Genomic DNA, 23,307 nt, shown 5'->3' on the forward strand with positions numbered 1-23,307 from the left:
GTCATGTTGCTAATAAGTTGCATGCTCGATCCACAAAGTGTATCTTCATAGGATATCCCAAGGATGATATGGGATACTATTTCTATGATCCGACCGAGCAAAGTGTATTTATTGCTCGAAAGGCGGAATTCCTTGAAACCAAATTCCTTATGGAAGGTGATGGTGAAAGGAAAATAGATCTTGTAGAGGTACAAGATCAAGTTGATGATACACAAATGGTTGACACTAGTACTCAACATGAGGATGTTGAAAATGATCAAGTGGATGATCAAAGTACACAAGATGTTCGAAGATCTAGTAGGATTAGTAATCCTCCTGAGAGATATGGTTTTCTCGTAGATGGTTGCTATACGGTTGATTTGGATGAACCGACAAACTACGAAGATGCTTTATCAAGGATTGATAAAGATAAATGGCAGGAAGCCATGAACGCCGAGATGCAATCCATGTATGAAAACCAAGTTTGGGAACTTATAGTGCAACCTCCTAGCTCCAAGCTAGTTGATTGCAAATGGCTTTTCAAGAAGAAAACCGACATACATGGAAACTTGGATACATACAAAGCTAGACTTGTAGCAAAAGGTTTCACTCAAACTCAAGGGGTTGACTATGATGAAACTTTCTCGCCAGTGGCAATGCTAAAGTCTATTAGGATATTATTTGCCATTGCTGCTCACTTTGACTATGAAATATGGCAAATGGATGTCAAAACCGCTTTCCTAAATGGATATCTTGAGGAAGATGTCTATATGGTACAGCCCGAAGGTTTTGTTGATCCGAAAAATCCTAAAAAGGTATGCAAGTTAAAGAAATCAATCTACGGATTGAAACAAGCATCTAGAATGTGGAATCATCGTTTTAATGAAGAGGCAAAGAAATTTGGCTTCATTAAAAATGGTGATGAAGCTTGTGTATACAAGAAGGCTAGTGGGAGCTCTATAATATTCCTTGTGCTATATGTGGATGATATATTATTATTTGGGAATGATATTACCACAATGCAAGGAGTCAAAACTTGGCTAAAGAGTTGCTTCTCCATTAAGGATCTTGGAGACGCACAATACATATTGGGGATAGGGATCTATAGGAATAGATCCAAGAGATTGATAGGTTTAAGTCAAAGTACATACATTGATAAAATCTTGAAAAGGTTCAAGATGGAAAACTCTAAGAAAGGTTTGGTACCTATTCAAAGAGGAACCGTTCTCAGTTCATCTCAGTGTCCTACCACGAAAGATGAACAAGAGAGAATGAAGAAAGTCCCATACGCATCTGCTATTGGGTCTATCATGTATGCGATGATATGTACTAGACCGGATGTGTCATGCGCTCTAAGCTTGACAAGTAGATACCAGAATAACCCAGGAAACAGTCATTGGATTGCTGTTAAAAGTATATTAAAATACCTTAGGAGAACTAAGGATATGTTTCTAATATATGGGTCTGGTGAGGAGGAACTCGCCGTAAAAGGTTACGTGGACGCGAGTTTCCAAACTGATCGAGATGACTCTCGATCACAATCCGGTTATGTCTTCATGTTAAATGGTGGTGCAGTCTCTTGGAAGAGTTCAAAACAGGATGTTGTTGCGTTATCCACTACAGAGTCGGAGTACATTGCCGCCTCACTGGCAGCTCAGGAAGCTGCATGGATGAAGAAATTCATCGACGACTTAGGAGTGGTCCCTTCCATTCAGGACCCTCTTGAGATCTTTTGTGACAACGAGGGTGCGATTGCTCAAATCAAGGAACCTCGTGCTCATCAAAAGACTCGTCACATTGAGCGGAGATTCAACTACATCAGGGATGAGGTTGAAAAGGGAAAGATATGTATTCACAAAGTTCACACAGATCATAATGTTGCGGATCCACTCACGAAGCTTTTACATGGGCCAAAACATGAGGGACATGTTTGTGCATTAGGGCTTCGATATTCTAGTGATTGGAAATGATCTATTTTATGTATTGTAACGGAACGAATTAGTTCAAAATCATTAATATAATTATGGTATTAATTTAATTATGAGTCATGTTCCAATTTTGCATATTTTATCCATGAATAAACTATTATTCTAAATTCCGTAGTTGATCACATTTGTGGGAAAAAGTGTGAGGTCTAGACTATTATGAACTTGGATTGGTTAACATTCATATGGTGAATGTGGGGCAAGGTTGCAACCAAGGTTCATAGATATTTGTGGGACACAAATATTGGAAGACCCGCTCTCAAGATTTACTGTATGGAGCTTTTGTAGTTGATCACATGTAATCTTGAGTAAAGGAGAATATCATTGTATCCTCTGACCTGAGATACATATTGGGTTCAGATATTCACTGAATATCGTACCTTGATTCTTTCCTTCGCTATTCTGAGAAGGTAGCTCATAAGGGAGGCTTCAGGTATGGTATAAAGTGTAGTGTCTAGGACGTATGTAGTCAAGATGGAATTTGTCCCTCTTATTCGTTGAGAGTCAGATGTCTAAGGCCTGATAAAGTTAAATCTATAAGAGAGTGATCATTCTATATCTCTTGGATTTAACATGACATCTAGGACAAAAAGATATATTGAAAGATTCACCTAAATCATATTCGAGATGGGAACTCGAAAGGGATGATGTTATTGAATGGCACTAAGTCATAACATATTAGGGGTGATGGACGGTAGTTAGGTGGTATCCATCACTTGCATTAATTTCTTATGTTTCTCATTCAAGTGGGAGATTGAAGTATTTCGTATGCCCGAGAGACATATTAAAGTAATGCGGCTAATGTGTTATGATCCAAGTCGGGTCATACCCAATAACAAACTTACCGACACCTTATTAGTATTTGATCTTAATGAGTGAATCATTGATTAAATACGCGACACTTGAATTTTAAGAAAAGGTTTCTTAAATAATGTTACTTGACATGTTTATATATAAGTTATGGAATAACTTATTTAACAAGGATTTAATTATTTATAGGTTAAATAATTAATTAAGTTATGTTACATTTTATAAAAATTGGTTTTATAAAATATACATAACAAATAATATACAAGTTTATAATATGTGTTTTTTATAAAATCATGTTTATAAAAACTGATTTTGTAAATTCAGTTTTTTAATGTATATTATAATGTAGTCCTTGTAGTGGCATTGGGAGTAAAAGAAGCATGCTAAGATTCTTCATTGAATGACCCATACTTTTGCTAGTATCTATATGCATGCTACATGACTAAATGCTTACCAAGACATGAAAACATATCAAGTTGTTGTGTAAAAAAAAACTGCACACAGCAGCCTGTTTGGCCGTGATTTTGGGACTCAAGAGGGAGTTCCAAACATTGTTTTGCAAGCTAAAATCAAGTGTCTTTAAATCCTAACTAAAGGCTAGGGTGTTGGGTACAAGTTTGGGGTATTATCCCTTGAGGTTTCATAGTTTTGAAGCTTCATTCATCATCATTCTTTCATTAGCTGCTGTCCAGTTTTCAGGGTGTGAAAGAAGAGGGTTTCTAGCTTGGTTTTAAGGTGATTAAGTGTATAAAAAATAACCAAGTTCAAGGGTGGTGTTGGTGCATCAAAAGCTTGGGGTTTTAACACACTTGTTCATCATCTTCATTATCATTTAAACCTCCTAACTTGGAGAAGGTATAACTTCATGAACTAGCTCTTTTACTTTTAAGCATATATTCTTGACTTGATATTCATATGGGATTCATGTTTAAATGGTTAAACTTTATATTAATTTGTTTACATTAATATGCTTCCGCTTTATGTTCAAATTGGTTTTGACATGCTCTACATGAAACTTGTTAATATAATGAATCCAACAGTCTTCTTCCCACATTCTGAATTTTTATTTTTTTAGGTTTTACGAGATGAAGACTTCCTGTGAACTAAACCATGGTCTAATGCTACACGCTTTAATCACTAAACGTAATAATGACACCCTTCCAAGTGAATTGGTATCATTAATCAGAGGCAAATTGGACGGAGTAAGAAAAGAATCCAGGAACGAAAATAATAAGTTACAATTTGGTAAAGGAAGATCAAAATTCGCAGCGAAAAGAAGAGCACTACACCTTGAAAGATGTCACAAATGCGGAAAATGGTCACACGTAGGAAAATGCTCGACGAATTAGACATATTCCAATACCGAGTTCGTTACTTTATGCAGAGATGGACCGTTCATATGTTTCGAAGAAAAATCATTGAATGCTCGAGGTTATGCCTATGTAGCTATGGAAAACCAATTAGTTCGACTATCTTATGAGTGGGCTAAAGTAAGTCACTGAGACTTCTATCTCACAGGTAAGTATGTACAGTTTTTATTTTTATTTTATTGCTTTTAACCTTTTGATAATAAGCGCTAAATCGTTCGCTATAAAATATTAAATTGGTATTCAATAAAATTAGGTTTTGCGACCGAAATTATTGATATCATACAAAAATTTATTACATCACTGCGCAATTTACCGTTTATTCTTAAGGTATAAATATTTTTAATCAATCAACCCAAAATATTTCAAAAATTCGTCATGAGTTAAACTAGGTTATGGAACCGAAATTACTTTACCGAAAAAGGGGGCGTATATTTTTGATAATATTTGATTGATTAAAGTGGGATAAAAGACCAAAAAGATTTTTAATTTTTATTTTTACTTTGTTTTTAAAATTAATATATAAATATTAAATTAATATTGTAAACTTCTTTTTAAAATCAATATTTTTAAATTTGTAAATATTTGAAAATTTAATATTTTTAATATAAGTTTGTATGTATAAAAACAAAAATATAATAAAAGTTTGGTGTGAATTTTCAATTTTCATAATATGAATTTTTAATTTTATGCATTTTAAATTTAAGTTTGGTGTGAATTTATGAAAGGACCCGTTCATATACATTATAAACGATTCACAATAGTTGATTACATCGCGAGGTATTTGACCTCTATATGATACATTTTACAAACAATGCATTCGTTTTTAAAAGACAAACTTTCTTTACAATGAAAGTTGATGGCATGCACACCATTTCATAATACATCCAACTATAATTGGCTTAATAATAATCTTGATGAACTCAATGACTCGAATGCAACGTCTTTCAAAATATGCCATGAATGACTCCAAGTAATATCCTTAAAATGAGCTAATGCACAGCGGAAGATTTCTTTAATACCTGAGAATAAACATGCTTTAAAGTGTCAACCGAAAGGTTGGTGAGTTCATTAGTTTATCATAATCCATCATTTCCGTAATAGTAATAGACCACAAGATTTCAGTTTCTATAAATATCCGTACACTCGCAAGTGTATAAAAGTATTCTATAAGTTGTAGGCACCCGGTAACAAGCATTAACGTTCATGTTTTACCCTCTGAAGTACACCAGATCAGGTGTGTTTAAAATAACCTCGAAGTACTAAAGCATCCCATAGTCAGGATGGGGTTTGTCAGGCCCAATAGATCTATCTTTAGGATTCGTGCCTACCGTACATAGACAAGTAGTTTAATGTTACCAAGCTAAGGGTATATTTCTGGTTTAAACCCACATAGAATTAGTTTTAGTACTTGTGCTTATTTTGTAAAATATTTATAAATCAGCGCATGTATTCTCAGCCCAAAAATATATATAAAAAGGGAGCAAATGAAACTCACAATACTGTATTTCGTAGCAATTATGTATATGACGGCACTGAACAAGTGCAGAGTTTGTCTCGGATTCACGAACGTATCAATATTGTGATTCAATATTGCAGGAAAGTACGTAGATGCAACGAAAATGATAAACGTTAGGTTGACCTTACGAGCAATACCCTCGATCAATACCCATAACCTTCATAGCTATAACCCATAATTTCCTTAGCTCTATCTCATTTGAAAACTTATTTTGAAATCGTCTGAATATAACTTCGTCGTAGTATTTTATGTATACTAATAATATCTTGAAATAATACTAAGTAAATATATATATATATATATATATATATATATATATATATATATATATGTAATTCGATTGAGAGAGTTTAGAGAAATATATTTTCAAGTTTCTATGAAATAATAAAACCTATTGAATTCTATTTATAATAGATTTTTGAATTATTAAAGTGAATTATTAAAGTATGAATTATTAAAGTGAATTATTAAAGTATGAATTATTATAGTGAATTATTAAAGTTTGAATTATTAAAGTGAATTATTAAAGTATGAATTATTAAAGTGAATTATTAAAGTATGAATTATTAAAGTGAATTATTAAAGTATGAATTATTAAAGTGAATTATTAAAGTGTGAATTATTAAAGTTAATTATTAAAGTTAAAGTAAATAAAGTTAAAGTTAAAGTATAGTAAAAGTATAAAAACTATGTATGTATAATACGCATATAAATATATATATAATATTAATTTAAATCGTTATATATATTTAATGAAATAAAATATAAATATCGTTATATTTATTATACTGGTTAAGTAATGAGTTATCAAAAGTGATTCTAGATATTTATAAAAGTTATATACGTTTTAATAATAAAGTTCTTTTTAAACTGAAAACGTCTTTGTACGTTTGAAAATAGATTAATAGAATATTATGGAAACCAATTCTCCACTAACTTTTGTCTAACTTTCGTAAATGACACTTTTTGTTTTTATTTATAAATAGCGTTACAAATTATTCTGAATATCGTTAAGAGGAATAGATTTTCTCAAATCATAGTGGACCTCTCAACAGAGACTTGTAATCATAATTCAATGTTTCTGATAATTCAATCATTTAATATATTTTTTTTAATTTTGTCGAAAATCATATTGAAACAAATACGTTCATGTAAAGTATTATACGTTTAATAATTTATTAATATTCTCAAGTTATAATATATATATACATATACATATCTATTTATATATAACGGTTCGTGAATCGTCGGAATTTGGTCGAGGTTATAATGAATGTATGAACACAGTTTAAAATTCTTAAGATTTAACTTAACAAACTTTGCTTATCATGTCGGAATAATATAAAGATTAAAGTTTAAATTTGGTCAGAAATTTCCGGTTCGTCACAATTTAAAAACAAAAATTTACTTTATTTCGCTAAGTTAAAAATATGATTTTTAAAATTCGTCGTGAGTTGAAAACTAGGTCGTTGAACCGAAATTGCTCTACCTAAGGGAGGGACGAGAACTTTTATTATCATTATTTTTAATCTTATTGAATTAAAGTATGCCAAAAACATAAAATAAAAAAAAAACCCAAAAACCTTTGCTTTTAAAACTGCGCTTAAAATTGTCAAATTTTAAAATTTTGTCGAGGGACGGACTAGGACATCGTTCCGAAACGCCCTCATCCTAAAAAGAAACAAAATTTTTAAAATTTTATTAATATATTTTTAAAAGTTATAAGTTTTTTATATAAAAAAAAAAACCAAAATGTACTGTACCCGAACCCCATGCGATCGTATGGGGTTTGGCCTTCCAATCCATGCGATCGCATGGATCTGGAAATCAGGCCAGGATCAAAAGTCCCAGCGACCTGTTCTGTCTCACACTTCACACATACACAAACATACGAAAACACACAAACATATCACTCAAAAATCACCATTTTAACACCAAAATCAACCAAATTTCATCTACAATCCGCTATAATCATGCCTAGGTTCGGATTCTTCAACAAAAAGGTAAAAATTACACCCCTAAACTCATAAATTTTCTAGTTTTTGTGATAATTACCAATATTTTACCTAATTTTATTTTGTTAATTTCTAGTGTAATTAGTGTTAAATTGTTAGTATTTTATGCATGTATAACATAGATTGATGCTATTTAACATGATTTGAAGCCAAAAACTTCAAAATTTTTAGAAATCTAGGGTTTGTGTTCTTGAGCAATTTGGGACTTTTTGATATAAACAGGTTATGGCCAATTTTTGTCATGAATTATTACTAAATTAAGTAGTGTAACATGTTTAGGTAGCTAAATGATCCAAACTTTGATCCTAAACAAGATTTTTGAAGATTAAAGTGGACTTTTTAGGTATAAAATTCATGAACTTGATTAATTTGATATAATCGCCATTCGAGACTTGTTTAATTGTTAGTAATGGATGTTTTAACATGTTATTTGAGTTGAATGCTTATGAACTTTGCATACATTTTCATATATGTTTATTTAAAAAAGTGTAGAATTGTAAAAATTGTGAAAATGTGTATAAGTTTAATTTTGATTAAACATGTTATTGTGATTGTTTTAAGTTGTTATTTTGCTAACACTAATGCATATTTGGATGCACAAATTTTGTGTTTAATGTGTTTTACAGAGATTTACAGATACTGATGGTGCAACCTCATCATCCAGGCAACCTGCTCCAGAACCTGAACCAGAAATGCAATATGAACCCGAACAAGAACAACAACAGGAACCACAACAACAGCCTGATCAACACGTACCTTATTATGATCCGCTACAATTTGTTGATGCCTTTATAGTATTTCCGATACATCCGCCAGTAGAATACCCAACGATTCCTGAACACACGTTGCATCCTAATCTGAGATTCGATAGAAGCTGGAGGGATTACCCAGTATATCAAAGTAATAAATTCAAACTAATACCGAAAAATGTAGAAGTGCCAAGAGTAATCGATTGGGATCCTTTGGAAAGGGTCCAACTAGCTAACTCAGTTAGGGAGCATCTGATTCAAAGGTATGGCATCACTTCTTTTCACGATTGCGAACGTCTATTCACCATTCGTAGACCTGTATATAAGGAATGGTGTGTTGAGTTAATGAGTACTATAGCATTAAATGTAGATGTAGATAGGTTAGATGATAGAAGTTTTCTTAGATTTATACTTGGCCGTAGGATGTACAGGATGTCCATGCTGGACATGGCCAGGGCATTACAGATTTACACTCCTAGTGAATTGCTACTACCCGATTGTATGAATTTGATTTATCGTGGTGAAAGGGTAGATAGGAATTTTGATGCGAACGCCGTCTGGAGGTGTATGTCAAACTATAATATTTTTACACTGGGAGGAAAATACTCCTACTTACATATTAACAAAGTCGAACTTCGTATAATTCATAGATTTCTGGCTAACTCGATTACACAGAGAGGTCACAACAAGGAGAAAATGACCTTACATGATTTATTTTACCTAAAGTGTATTCGAGACCCAAGAGGCTTTGTTAATATCCCTTACTGTGTTGGTTTTTATTTATCTAAAATGGTGGAAGGAATACATGAAGGGGGGATAATTGGAGGAGGTATTTTTGTTACTCTCATTGGAGAGTATTTAGGTGTAGATAGGGACCAAGGGGGTCCACTTATGGTATGTAGGGGAACAGGTTGAGCCTTTAGGATTGAGGGTTTATGCGGGTGCTAAGGTATTAAAGAGTAGACGCAATCAGCCAGTACCCTATGAAGGTAATCATCCTCAGGTAGAGAGAGGTTCAGACGAGGAAATGGAGGAAGCGGATGACATTAGGGATGTCATTAGGGAGGCTATGACTGACGTCTACCAGCGTGTAGACGAGGTAGATATGACAAACGGAGAGAGATTTAGTCGGATGGAGCAGTGGCAAGCCCGGAATGATTACGAGCATTCCAGGCAACGACATCATGATAGATGAGACTATCATCAGCGACAGATTATGAGCCGGCTATCACCTCAGGATCACTACGTTCTGACCCGACCCGCTTACTATCCTCCACACCAGCCCGAGATGAGACCACCATTTACTCTCTACGACCCTAACCAGGCATACCAGTACACCTATCACCAACTATGGAACCCGGACGACGACATGAACTGGAACCCCTATCCAGATTGATATAGTTCCAGTTGGTGATTTCTATGATTTTTATCTTTTTATTATTTCTATTTATTTATGTTTAAACACATTATATTTTGATACTTTTATGTAAGTTTAATATTTTATTATTTTGTACTAATATTTCATATTTGATTTGAAAGTGGGATTTAAAGTCCCATTTCAAATTACCAAGCATGTTTATATTTGTATGTATGTATATTGTCAATTGTACATAACAGGGTAAAACAGCGCATTTTCAAAGACTGACATTAAGTTCAGCAAAAGCTACTAATTTTGATGACAAAACGAAAAACAAATGTGATGTAACAACAAGACGGAATGAACAAATGATGTGCACCATTTATCATTCAGCAAACAAACGCCAATATGTTTGGAAACTTTGGTAAAATTTAATCATTTTTCTATGCTAATCACCCTCAATAATTTAAATTGTTACTGATTTCTTGCAAATGAGGGCATTGCAAGATCTTATGTGTGGGAAGGGGTTAAATTCTTTCGGATTTTTAAAAATTTTAACTTATACACTTGGTTACCATTAAAAATACTAGTAACGCAGTAGTTGTATTAGAATCTAGTACTCTCTGATAATAAAGAACAGCCCTAGTCTTATATACTGACTACCAATTCTAGTAAATTTTTTCAAAATTTTCAATTAAATGAATTCAAAATCATGTTTATACATATTTATGAACGATAAAACTAGGTGTTAACACTGAAATTATTGTTACCTCGGAAAGTACATAAATTGAGAAACAAACCAAAATGTTAGAATTCATTTAAAATGGAATAGAGGACAATAAAAAGGAAAATAAAAGCCAAGTGTGGGAAAAATTTACCAAGTTATTTAGAAACATATATCACATATTTTTGTACAAATAATTGAAGATAATTTTGTTTTGGACAAAATTAACCGTTTTACCCTGAAAACTGTAATATGTTTGAAAGAAAGATGGATCTACACGTTGAATCAATTCCATCATTAAAAGGAAGTAAAGTCTTCTGAAAAAGACACGCGCTTCTTGATTTAGGTCAGGAAGTTGTCGTCCAGACCAGTTGTAGAGTCTACGAAAAACCTTGAAAAGTTTTCTCGAAAATCAGCTGGAAATCCACGGACCTCAGCATCAAACAGGGTCGCCAAGTGGTCAGACTTATTCTAACCATGAGAGGATCTGTCTCGTAAAATGGGGAGGGCGCCGTGCAAATTAGCTTGATAAGACTGATGAATCAGACCCCCAGAAAGGATAATCTCCTTAAAGATTAAAAATCTGCTTTTAAGCCTGATATTACTCAATCCTTGAGATTGACTTTAAAGATTGAGAATTACAAACTCATGGAATTCGATGATATCTAAACTCGAGCTTGAACGAGAAAATATTTTGATCAAAATTACAAACCGATTTGTTTTCTGAAAACCCCATTTTTAATGCGTTCATTACCATTGAACGTAAAATCCTAGGAATTCACCTGGAATTCATTAGGTTACCTGAACCAAATCAGGTGTCAACCGTAAGAACGGTGGTTGCATAGCATGGTCAAAGACAGGATCTTGTGCCAGACCGAAAAATTATAGGGTAAGCTTTACTATTGCTCCTACAAAGGATAGTAATTGCATCCGACACATTATAGACCATAATTAAAAGCATGTCAGGGGACATTGCCTTAACAGTTGCTTGTTCAACGCTTTCCTTTACAACCAGACGGTAGTTTACTGAAAGGTAATATACGGAGCAAGTATACTGGACGTGTTGCTTTCCTAATACAAGGCTAGCAAGTGGGTGACACAAAACTGCAAGTTTTGAGCTAAAATTTTCAAATCTGAAACCCACAAAACCCATAAAAACAATTTGCAAACACCGGTGAAGGGTTATTCCGGAAAACTTATCTGGGATAAAAACTAGATTGAATTTTCAAAAGATCAAATGTTTTCATAAAGATCCAATTTCCTTAAGGATCTAAATTTTTATAGTCATGTGGGACTGTAAACCACATCGTTACTACCATTGTTTATACCGCCGTATAGAAATCACTGATGTACAAAGTGTGAAGAATAAAGAAGTGATTCTAGTATTTTCATTTCAAGACTATATTGCTTGAGGACAAGCAACGCTCAAGTGTGGGAATATTTGATAATGCTAAAAACGAACATATATTTCATAGCATTATCCCTCAAGAAAGACAAGCTTTTAGTTGCAATTGTTCTATTTACAAGTAATATCCGTTTAAAAAATAAAAGGTGAAGACAAAAGACAGATTCGACGAATTGAAGACGCAAACGACCAAAAAGCTCAAAAGTACAAAATACAATCAAAGTGGTTCCAATTATTGATACGAAACGTCTCAAAATTAAAAAAGTACAAGACGCGAAATGAAAAGTACAAGATAATAAATTGTATGCAAGGACGTTCGAAAATCCGGAACCGGGACCAGAGTCAACTCTCAACGCTCGATGCAACAGACTAAAAATTACAAGTCAACTATGCACACGAATATAATATAATATTTAAATAATTCTATAAATTATTCATAAATTATATTATTATTATAAACCGTCGGCAAAACAAGAAAACAAACTTATGTGAGCTGTTACCTACCTCCATGCGATCGCATGGCACACTTTTTCAGCTCAGGTCCTATAAATTTCGCAGTTTGGTGATGATTTTAAACATATCTTTTTCTTTCCTTTCTCTCATACGTAAATATATATATATATATATATATATATATATATATATATATATATATATATATATATATATATATATATATATATATATATATATATATATATATATATATATATATTAATTATAATTTTAATTTTAATTTAAATTCTAATAATAAGGGTATGTTAGCGAATGTTGTAAGGGTGTAAGTCGAAATTCTGTCCGTGTAACGCTACGCTATTTTTAATCATTGTAAGTTATGTTCAACCTTTTTAATTTAATGTCTCGTAGCTAAATTATTATTATGCTTATTTAATGCCAAAGTAATCGTGATGTTGGGCTAAATATTAAAATTGGGTAATTGGGCTTTGGACCATAATTGGTGTTTGGATAAAAGAATGACACTTGTGGAAATTAGACTATGGGCTATTAATGGGTTTTATATTAACTAAATGATACCTCGTTAAATTAATATATAGACTTATAATTTGACGTATTTATATATAACCACATACGCTTGACTGGGTACGGTGGGCGGGATATCTATTAATACCAATAATTGTTCATTTAACCGGACACGGGATTGGATTAATAGTTAATAGACTTGTTGAAACAGGGGTGGATTACATTCGAGGGTAATTGGTGTAATTGTTAACAAAGTAGTAAAACCTTGGACTACACGCAGTCGATAACCTGGTGTATTCATTAAACAAAGTATTAAGACCTTGTTACAATTCGAATTGCCAATTAGTTGGAATATTTGGCTTCGGATATAAGGATAATTTGACGAGGACACTCGCACTTTATATTTATGACCGATGGACTGTTATGGACAAAAACCAGACGGACATATTGAATAATCCAGGACAAAGGACAATTAACCCATGGAAATAAACTAAAATCAACACGTCAAACATCATGATTATGGAAGTTTAAATAAGCATAATTCTTTATTTTCATATTTAATTGCACTTTTAATTATCACACTTTTATTTACTATCATCGTATTTAATTGCACTTTTAATTATCGTTCTCTTTAATTATCGCAATTTTATTTTATCACACTTTTATTTATCGTAATTTCATTTTCGTTATTTACTTTACGCTTAAAATTAAGTTATATTTATTTTTAATATTTTACATTAGGTTTTAACTGCGACTATAGTTTTAAAATCGACAAACCGGTCATTAAACGGTAAAAACCCCCTTTTATAATAATAATACTACTTATATATATTTTTGTATTTTTACAATTATAAGTTAAAAATATAGCGTTAAGCTTGGCTAAAGATCCCTGTGGAACGAACCGGACTTACTAAAAACTACACTACTGTACGATTAGGTACACTGCCTATAAGTGTTGTAGCAAGGTTTAGGTATATCCACTCTATAAATAAATAAATCACTTGTGTAAAATTGTATCGTATTTAATACTATTTCCTAGTAAAAATTAATAGTATTTTATACCCCTTCGCTTTAACATCATTATGCCATATATTAATATTATTAATTGCTACAAGTATATTATCAACATAAAGCACAAGTAAAATAAAATTGCTTTCACTCATCTCGAGGTACACTTGGAGATCTACTTGAATTTTAATGAAGTTGTGTTTCTTTATTAGTTCATTAATTTTGTATACCATTGACGAGATACTTACTTAAGCCCATAATGCATTTCTTGAGTTTACAAACTAAATGTTCATGGCCTTTAGATTTAAAACCTTAATGTTGGGCCATTAACACGTCTTCATTTAAATATCCATTAATAAATATCTTTTCGACATCCATCTAGTGTAACTCCAAGTCATAATGAGCTAGTGAGATCAATAGGATCCTTAGGGAGTCTTTCTCAATATTGGGGAATAAGTTTTTTCATACTCCATGCCCATTTTTTAGTATATCCATTTGAAACCAAACAATATATTATCAACATAAAACACATGTAAAATAAAATTGCTTTCACTCATCTTGAGGTACACTTGGAGATCTATGTTGGTGCATTATAGTCCCCGAGTTCATTACGATCGAGTTGAAACGCTTTAATGTTTAACTTTCACTGATGGAATGCAACTGCACGATTGCATGTATGCAACCATACGGGTAGACTGGGCAATCACACGGTTGCAGGGTGCAACCGCACGGTTGCACGTGCTGTGTGTATATAATGGAAATTTCGGGTTCATTGTTAGGGTTACGAATCCTAAACTCCTCTAAACGTTCCAACCGATTCCCAACAACCCCAGCACTTGGTTTTATCACTCTTAGGCATTCTAAAGTCGATTACTTTACTAAGATCATAAGTTTTAACTGTGTTTTGATTACTAAACCCAATAACGAGTTATTTCGCACTCGTTATTAAAGATTTGATCGTATAATCCTATTGAAGATTTGAGTCAAATTCGTTTTTATATTTTGTGTTTTTGGTGTTTTTGTTGAAAACCTGTTTAAAGTAAAAAAAATTTACGTGTTAAAGTGGGTTTTTGTTATAGAAATCGGTTATTCTGGTCAAATTAAGTGTTTTGAACGTGTTAAACATTCAATCTTTAATCTAGATCAAGTGCTAGATCAAAAACCATCCAAAACCTTAGCTTCTGTGCAGTTTTTTGCCCAGATTCTACCAAGCATACAACCGTATGGTTACTCACTGCAACCGTACGGATACATCACCCAGTTACTGCAACCACACGAATACACCTCTGCATCTGTGTAATCTCAAACCGTTTACTCTCCAATCGTGTACCACTGCAACCGTACAGATACAACTTGTACCCGTCCGGTTACACATTGCAACCGTATAAACTCACCCGGTTACTTTCTGCAATCGTGTGACCTACAACCTTGTTAACTTGTGCTCCCGAGTAGTGCAACCGTGTTAATTTCTGCAACCGTGTAGTGCAATCGTACGGTTACAATGTCAGACATTTTTGAAACTTCAGAAATACAGTAAGCTCTTGTCGGTGCTTCTTCGTCAAGTCTTCATCACTTACTTAAGATAAAAAATGAGATTGGTAGTTCTTATCGTGTACCTAGGCTTGAATCATTGGATGGTTTTGCCGAGTGAAAACCTAGGTTCTTAATTTCATTAAATGGCATAGACTCAAAGTTGTATAACTTCTAATAGGCTGAATATACTTTTCTGACTAAGGATCATGGTGAGTTCAAGACTCCTATGGAACTAACTGCAGTAGAAAGAGAAGAATATAACTTAGAATGCAAAGCATACAGTCATCTTACTCAGGCTCTTTCTAAAGAGATATTCCATCAGTTTGAGACGCATCAGACCACATATGCTTTGTGGAATGCTATTGAGAGTGGAAATGAGGGGAGTGCTGAGTTTAGAAAAACTAAGGGTAAGATTCTAAAGAAGGAATGGAAGAATTTTGCCATTCAGCCTGATGAATCATTAAAAGATGTTGTTGCTAGGTATCGTCACTGATTGACAGAGCTTAAACGTGTTAATATTGTGTTCCCAAATAAGAAGATGGTACAGAGCTTTCATGAGGGTTTTTCGATTAAGTGGGATCCTATTATACAAGAAATTGAGAAGTCCTTTGTAATTCTAGATAACTCGTTTAGTGCTTTTGTTACTAAGCTACAGGCAAAAGAGCTTGAATTTCAAGAAAGGTTGAAAAGGTTGGAGACAGTTCAGAATCCCGTGGTTTATAAATCTCCTATAATTGGTTCAGCTGATAAGAAACACGCTCCACCTCAGACAGCTTTTACTTCAAATACTCAGAAGATAACGTCTAGTTATGTCACTCCTGCACCGCAAAGTGTTCTTTATCAAACAACTTCAAACAAGAATGCGAGTACTGAGGTCTTGAGAACTAAAAATATTAAATTGAGTACAATTCAAGTGGTTGAGGAGGATATGGCGTTGGTCGCTATGGTTGTGAATTCTTGCAACGATCTGTTGCATGGAAGAATTGGGAACAGTCTTTTGGAACAGGAAGACTATGATCAGATAGATGAAGATGAGATGGATATCCTCTGGGCTGTGGGAAGTGTTATTTGCAGGGTAAAGAGGTATATTGAGAAGAATGGTGAGAAGAGCTTAGGTGTGAGCAAGAACACCAAGTTTGGCTTCGATATGAATAAAGTTAGGTGTCACAATTGGCATGAGGTGGGTCACTTTAAGAGAAACTGTACTAAGCCAAAGCAACCAGGCTTTCATAATCTGTTCCATAATCAGAAGCGAGAATCGAAAAATACGGTCAACGTTCCAATTGTGGATGAGTCTTAAAAGGCCTTAGCTGTTACCTATGATGATGAGTCATATGACTGGTCTATTGATGTAACTTATGCTTTCGATTGTCATGCGAATGTTGTGAGGGTTCAAATTTCTGAGGAAGAGGTTGAGAAAGAAAAGGCTGAGAGAGAGAAGATGGGTTGTGTTGGTAGAGATAAGCAATGCAAGTGCCTTGGATGCAGAATAGAAGATAGGATTGACCAGGTATGGTACTGGGCGAATTGCTTGCGTCGAGGGTTTGTGAACAAAAGGGTGCAAGAGAAGTTTAAGTGGGTCATTCACAGTGATGGGGATATATGGACAGACAGTGAATCATCCTCTTCAGACGATGACTCAAAGAAATCTTGTGTGTATGTTGGTCAGTCATCTGTGTGCAACTCAACAACTGTTAAGCCGAAGGAGTTTAAAGAGGAAAAGTTGGTCAACTTGGAGTTAGGTTCAGATAGCTCAAGTTCAGATTCGGAATTGGAGTCTGAATCAGAATTTGGTGAGGAGAAGGTCACTCGTCTCTATGTGTTTATGGTAGACTCCTCTAATAAAGCTAAGGTAACTCCTGAAACTAATACTGTTTGTGAAAAATGTGTTAGCTTAGATCAGGAACTGAATGAACTTAGGGATTCAGTAAAGACGTGTACTAGATGTGTGACTTTAGAAGATCAGGTTAAAAGGTTGTTTGACATTTGCCTAAACTGTAATAACTGTACTGCCTTAGAACAGGAAATTGATGTGCTTAAAAAGAGTAACCAGGTTCTTAGGAAGCAGTATGAGGACAATTTGATCTTTAAATCTAGAGAAAAAGAATTTACGGAAATCATTAAAACATTAGATGACCAGGTGATCGATTTGAAGTCAAATGTGCTGTTAAATACTCAGACCATTATGAGACAGATCACTGAGATAGATGACCTTAAGAGAAATAAAGAATCCTTTAGGATTAGTTATGAGACTGAAAGAGATAAGGCATATATCTATAAGAGGTCTGCTTTTGTTCTAGAGTATTGTAAAAACATAGGAGGAAAAGAAACTAGTAGTGATTATAAGCAGTGTCCTCCACCGTTTGAGTATGATTATAGCTTCTCACCACCTAAGAAACAATTCGGTGAAGATTTTGTTCCAATTCAACCAACTGAGACCGAACAAGAAAAAGGTAAAGGGGTAGGTACAACTGATACTCCTAAAGTAGGGGTAGATAAGACCAATAAGGTAGATAAACCTAACCCTAAACCTGTTAAGATATTAAAAAACCCAGCTAATCAGAGATCTGTCAGGATTAGGAACCGATCACCAATTAAATTTGTTAAAGGTCCTAATTTTGAGGAGGAGGGCTTCTTGAAACCAGCATGTAATTCACCACCAAAGTATATTCCTCTACCTAAGAGGTCTCTGGTTGGATCTCCTGAGAGATCTCCTGTGAATAGGAAGTCTCCACCCGGACCTCAGAGACATAGATCTCCACCTGCTTATAGACCTAGATTTAATTCCTATTATAGGGATTAAAAATATCGAGACTATGCGTTCATGTTTACACTACGGGTTGGGAGATCATAGGGCTATACACTGTCCCAAACGTTTTATAGCACCCAGAAGGAGGATTGAGCTGAGTCCCCCTAAGAAGTTTTAAAATTTTAGATCAGCTTCTCCTCCTAAGAATCATATATCGACTAGACCTAACTCACAAGGGGCTAATAAACATATGATTCATGAAAATCCATCCAAGACTGACAATCGTAAAAGGGTTGTGTAAGATAATGTTTATTTTAAGAAACCTTTATATAAAAACCAAATGTGGGTAACCAAGGATGGATGTAATGGGGCTAGTGGTTTGGGTACCAATAATTTGAAAAATGAAAAGGTTGTCACCGTTAATGGGAAACCCATTGCTGAAAAGGCATGGGTATCCCCCTCAAACTAATCATTTTTCTATTTATTTGTGCAGGTCGCCTACAGTCCAAACAAAAATACCTAGATTGTTGATAGTGGGGCATCCCGACACATGACAGGAAACATGTCTCTGCTTCATGATGTTAAATCAATTAAATGTGGACCTGTTTCTTTTGCGGGTTGTGATGACCCGAAAATTTCCGACCAAATTTAAATTAAATCTTTATATGATTTCGACACGATAAGCAAAGTCTGTAATGTTGAGTCTCAAAATTTTTGGAATTTTATTCAGGTAATCAATTACCCTTTTGACTATTGACCGACGATTCACGAACATCTATTTGTAAATATATATATATATATATATATATATATATATATATATATATATATATATATATATATATATATATATATATATATATATATATATATATATATATATATATATATACAATAAGTTGGAAAATTAATTATTAAAATTAATTATAAATAGCTTGCGATGTGTATTTAAAAACTGATTTATGTATATTAAGACGGGGTTATTGGATTTTGTACCATAATTAGGGTTTGGACAAAAGACCGACACTTGTGAAAATTGGACTATTGACTATTAATAGGTAGGAGGTATTGTCTAATTGAATGACAACTCATTGGAACCTGTCGAACCTATCTTCAAATTAGTTAATCTAATAATTATTAAATTGATTACGAATGTCCTATTTAGTGACGTTTATACGACATCATTTACAATCATTTAATTAATCAATTGGATTGGGTAATTGATTATTCATCTTGGCCGAGTGAATAAATTAATATTCATATCTCATTAAAATAGGGGTGGATTACATACAAGGGTAATTGGTGTAATTGTTAACAAATTATTAAAACCTTGGATTACACGCAGTCGATAACCTGGTGTAGTTATTAACAAAGTATTAAAACCTTGTTACAGTTCGAATCCCTAATTAGTTGGAATATTTGACTTCGGGAATAAGGTTAATTTGACGAGCATTTTATAATTACGATCGATGGACTATTATGGACAAAAACCAGATAGGTATCAAATAAATCCAGGACAAAGGACAATTAACCCAGATAAATAAATTAAAATCAAAATGTCAAACATCATGATTACGGAAGTTTAAATAAGCATAAAACTTTTATTTCATATTTCATCGTACCTTTATTTACTGTCATTTTATTTACTGTCATTTTAAAATTGTTATTTATTTTACGCATTTTAATTATTGTCATTTATAAACCCCCCTTTATAATAATAATACTTATATATATATATATATATATATATATATATATATATATATATATATATATATATATATATATATATATATATATATATATATATATATATATATATATATATATATATATATATATATATATATATATATATATATATTAAGATCAACATCAAGTTTTTGGCGCCGGTGCAGGGAAGCCAAGAGTGAAACGCTATATTCGAAAAACAATTATTTATTTAAGTTTGTAGCAATTTTTGTACAAAAAAAGAATATAATTTTATATAAGTTTTAAATTTAAATAATAAAAATAAAATATATATATATATATATATATATATATATATATATATATATATATATATATATATATATATATTAAGATTTTGACTTTAAAAAGTATTTTTATTTTTAGATTTTAAAATATAATTTTATTTTAATAAATATTTTCTTTATATATATTGTGAAATTAAAATCTGAAAGAAAAAAATATATTTAAATAAACTGGGCCTAAGCCTTTTCAAAGCCCAATTGTTTCTGGTAAACTGGGTCATGCGACCGCATGAACCCGTAGGCTAAAATCCATGCGACTGCATGGTTTGATTTGACACGACTGAAACCTTAAATCATTAAATACGCAGTAGGTTATTAATTTAATTATTATTATTTAATGTATTAGGGTTTAATTAATTAATATATATATATATATATATATATATATATATATATATATATATATATATATATATATATATATATATATATATATATATATATATATATATCTAGTTTTTATTATTTGTAATTTCAAGTTTATATATTTGTACTAATTATATAGAAAAATATAAAAATGATATTTTTATTGTTTTTTTATAACTTTAGTTTCTTTTTATATTTTGTAGCTTTTTATTCGTAGTTTTTAATATTTGTCGTTCGTAATATATAGTTTTAAGTTATAGATTTGTCGTAGATTTTTAGCTTTTAAGACTTTGCCGTAAAATCCCTTAAGTACTTTTTCTTTAGAATTAAGATTTAGGCACTTTAGAATTTTGCGACGTCATTTTAAATTTTAGTGCCTTTTAAGTAATTGTCTTTGGTGTAAACCCGAGAGAATTTATAACCTATATAATTTTTATATTTATAGAATTCCTCTTAAACTTTAATACCTTTTGGCGCAACTTTTTAGATTTAGTTTTTAGACTTTTAAGTTTCGACATTTTTCTTTCTTATTTTTATTTTTTGACGTTTTTTGACGCGCTCTTTTTCTTCCTCATTTCTACGCTCTAGTTTTTAGGACATAGAATTTTCTTTATTTTCTTTAAATTTTGACGAAAACTTATTTTAAGCGATTAAATTGATAGACATCCAAATTTTCTGGTTCGTAGTAATAGTTGGATTTGTTAGTGGCGAGTTGTGGGCTTCCGATTTAAAGGTCCTGGCTACCTGCTGCATCTATTGGCTATTCAAAACGTGAGCAAAATCAGAAAGTCTATTAATTTGATAACTTATATAATTTTTATATTTATAACTAATAGGATATTCAGAGAATGCACCGAACAAAACGTTCACCACCTTTCATACATTCACCACCTGTAACTCGATCAAGACATCTAGCCAATATTATCGCCGTTGATTTTTCTTTAGAATCATCATCTAGTCGAACAAGTACTCCAACTCAAATTTTAGATAATCCATCTTTTGAACCCGACTTCAAAATTGAAAATCAGGAGGATATTCAAGGACAATTCCAAGATCCTGAACCACTAATTATTCCTCCTGAACCACAAACCGTTAAATCAGAATCCTCTAGTTATTAGTATTCAACAAATTCAATTATGAAAGTAACGGAACCTCTAAGTATGGAAGATCGAATGAGAGCCACACGCACGGGCCAAGGTGTAAGACCCGAATATTTGTAGTGTATATAAGTGTAATGTTCGATACTTGAAACGGGGTTTTGGTTATATATTTAAAAGCAAGAAAGAAGCTGAACTGGAGGTGTCGCGCGCGCCATCTGTCTGCGACAGATTCTCCTCTTCTTTTAAAATAGATATTTTGAGGGCATTTTGGTCAAAACACATTGGAGCCCGAATTTAATGCCTTGGATCAGTTTTGGAGCTTCATTCACTCCATTCCCAACAACCTTATCTTCTCCAATTAAACTCTAGAGAGAGAGTGCAATCCTTGAGAGAGAAAGCTCCATTAAAGGGTGAAAGAGGTTGAATCGGGTCTTGGTGCAAGTTATAAAGTCGTTCATCTAGTCGATAGCTAAGTGGTGATTTTGTTGGTACGTTACTTTAAGGTCTTGCAAGCTCGGGTATCTTTTCACAAGACTTTGAGGTGAGTGGAATAATTATATGTGTAGGTATATAATGTATCTATTTGTTGTAGCGTGAAATGTGTAGTGTCGAGGTGTTAAGACACCACGTTTCACGTGAAGAGTGTAGCATCGAGGTGTTAAGATGCCACTCGAGTGTAGCATCGAGGTGTTAAGATGTCACCTAGAAGTGTAGTGTCGAGGTGTTAAGACACCACTCCGTAAAAATAATGAGTGATGCATCGAGGTGTTAAGATGCCACTCGGGGTGATGTGCCGGGGTGATGTGCCGAGGTGTTAAGGTGCCACCCTAGGGGTTAGTGGTGCGAGGTGTTAAGTGCCCTAACGGATGTTACGAACACTGATGGCATTTTCGCGAGCGCCGTTCCCTTGTACTATTGGTTAACCATGGTTATTTGTGTTGTAAGCATATTATATTATTCGAGTTATATTTATATGCGGATGTTATGCTAGCTTGGGGGTATTGGTGAATTATAGCTTGTTATTGCGACGATAAGCTAATGTTGTTTGCTAGCATGTTTGCGGTTGTGTAAGTGTATGCAAGTAGGTATAATTATATATGTATTCGTATAATTATTGCATTCACTAAGCTTTGCTTACCCTCTCGTTGTTTACCATTTTATAGGTTCGGTTTTGGACAAGGGTAAGGGCATCGTTTTGGACTAGAGATCCCGCTTGATGCTAGGGGACGCTTTTGGCTTTAGTAGCTCTTGGAGTTTGACCGATAGTTGGGTAGTTTAATCCCAAACGCCATGCTCATTGTGTAGTTTGGAACTTAAACTTTTTGGTGGTCGAAACTCGTAAATTGTATTAAACTCGTAAAACGGCCGATGTGGGCCCCGCCTGTAAAACATTGATTTTATATTTGAATCAAGTTAGTTTTACATATTTGGATGTATGGTAAAAAGCGTTTCGTCTAAAAGTGTCGGGAACTAGTCAATCTTTTTCGCATTTTGAGACTTTCCGGACAGTCCACTTTGGCGCGCCGCGCCCCTACCTGGCGCGCCGCGCGGGTATGCTGCACAGGAAATTTTTTTATTTTGTATTTTCGCGCGGTTTGGTCGAGGGTTGGTTTGGGTTGTTACA

This window comes from Rutidosis leptorrhynchoides, chromosome 7 (assembly GCF_046630445.1).
Source record: "Rutidosis leptorrhynchoides isolate AG116_Rl617_1_P2 chromosome 7, CSIRO_AGI_Rlap_v1, whole genome shotgun sequence".
In the NCBI taxonomy this organism is placed as follows: Eukaryota; Viridiplantae; Streptophyta; class Magnoliopsida; order Asterales; family Asteraceae; genus Rutidosis; species Rutidosis leptorrhynchoides.